We start from the raw sequence: 2145 nt of genomic DNA, 5'->3' as shown, positions 1-2145 counted from the left end.
AGGGTAAGGTATAGGTGGTTTGTAAGGTGGTGGAGGTACATAAGGTTCCTTCTTTTCTAGGGTATCCTTATTACTCTCTTCCTTTTCCTTAGGTTCACTTTCCTCAGTAGATTTCTTAGGGTTTTGGTTTTCTATCCTTGGATCAGACGGTCCTTCCACTTCCGTTCCACTTCTTAATATAATTGCATGAGCTTGGCTTCTCGGATTAGGTTGGGGCTGTCCAGGGAATGTACCAGTTGGTGCAGCAGTAGGTGCTTGTTGTTGAGCTACTTGAGATATTTGTGTTTCCAGCATTTTGTTATGGGTAGCCAAGGCATCTACTTTGCTTGCGAGTTGTTTAAGTTGTTCGCCAGTGTGTATGTTCTGGTTTAAGAAATCTTTATTGGTTTGTTGTTGGGAAGCTATAAAATTTTCCATCATGATTTCCAAGTTGGATTTTCTAGGGGTATTATTGTTAGGATTTGGTTTCTGATATCCCGGAGGTATAGATGGGGTTTGATTCGGAGACTGTCCAGGTGCGTATAAAGCATTATTACTCTTATATGAAAAATTTGGATGGTTCTTCCAATTTGGGTTATAGGTATTCGAATAGGGGCTTCCTTGAGCATAGTTTACTTGCTCTGTTTGGATTCCAGTCAAGAGTCGACATTCCGCAGGAGTGTGGCCTTGGATTCCACAGACCTCGCAATTCTGAGTTATAGCAACCACGGCGGTTGGTGGTGATACGTTTAAACTTTCAATTTTCTGGACCAAAGCATCCACTTTTGCATTGACGTGATCAAGGTTACTTATCTCGTACATGCCAGTTTTCGGTTGAGGTTTTTCCACTGTTGTCCGTTCGGTTCCCCACTGATAGTGATTTTGGGCCATGCTCTCGATAAGCTGGTAAGCATCAGCATAAGGTTTGTTCATTAATGCACCACCTGCAGCGGCGTCTATTGTTAACCTTGTATTGTATAAGAGACCATTATAAAATGTGTGAATTACTAACCAGTCTTCCAAACCATGGTGTGGGCAAAGTCTCATCATGTCTTTGTATCTTTCCCATGCTTCGAAAAGAGACTCGTTGTCTTTCTGTTTAAATCCGTTTATCTGGGCTCTTAACATAGCTGTTTTGCTTGGCGGAAAATATCGGGCAAGAAAAACTTTCTTCAACTCGTTCCATGTGGTGACTGAGTTGGAAGGGAGAGATTGTAGCCATCTTCTAGCGCTATCTCTTAATGAGAAAGGAAAAAGACGAAGTCGAATTGCCTCTGAAGTGACACCATTAGCTTTAACAGTATCAGCATATTGAACAAATACGGATAAATGAAGGTTTGGATCTTCGGTAAGATTTCCAGAGAATTGGTTCTGTTGCACAGCCTGCAACAGTGAAGGTTTAAGTTCAAAGTTGTTTGCTTCTATTGCGGGAGGAGCAATACTTGAATGCGGTTCATCTTGCGATGGAGCGGCGTAATCTCTAAGAGCACGAGCTGGTTCTGCCATCTCGGTTAAAGAAGGAAAAATGTTTTTGATATCAGGAAGGTTTATAGGAGGGAGATTGTTTTCAGCACGATATTCCCGAATTCGTCGTAAGACTCGGAGATATAGTTCGATATCGTTGATTCGTAAATAGAGCGGTTCGCCTTGAGAGCGAGTGCGTGGCATACAAATCAACGAAAGAAAGAATAGAAGGAAAAAGAAACCTTAGTCTCTACAGCGTAACGGAAGAGTTACGATATCGATTGAATAAAAGTCCCCGGCAACGGCGCCAAAAACTTGATCACTCGACTGTGTGAGTCGAGAATGGGATACAAACTGCAAGTGCACAGTTCTATCGCGTAGTTTTAAAAGATATCGATCCCACAGGGACTTATGAATCGATGTACCGTTATCTAAAGTTACTACGTAAATCTAAGGTGAAAATGTTTGATTGTCTGGGGAAAAACTAAAAACTAAACTAATATCTAGATTAAATATCAATAAAACGGATATCGGTATGTAGTTCGTCAAAGCTAGGGAATCAATTCCTTGTCGGTCTCTCGGTTTTAAAATAAATCGTTTCGATTAACTTTATTGGTTAAAGGTTTTATCTCAAACTCTCGCTCTGTTGAAGAAACCATGATCTTAGATTAATGTAGTTGTCACTTATAATTAAGTCAAAAA

The 2145-nt window shown here is 40.6% G+C and overlaps 1 pseudogene; it reads left to right on the top strand.

Moving 5' to 3' along the window:
- Positions 1-1000: 1000 nt before the first annotated feature.
- On the top strand, positions 1001-1100 carry LOC127116462 (uncharacterized; annotated as a pseudogene).
- Positions 1101-2145: the final 1045 nt, after the last annotated feature.

This window comes from Lathyrus oleraceus, chromosome 1 (genome assembly GCF_024323335.1).
Source record: "Lathyrus oleraceus cultivar Zhongwan6 chromosome 1, CAAS_Psat_ZW6_1.0, whole genome shotgun sequence".
NCBI lineage: Eukaryota > Viridiplantae > Streptophyta > Magnoliopsida > Fabales > Fabaceae > Lathyrus > Lathyrus oleraceus.
The sequence above is the reverse complement of the archived record's forward strand: the minus strand, read 5'-3'. Positions and strand labels throughout refer to the sequence as shown.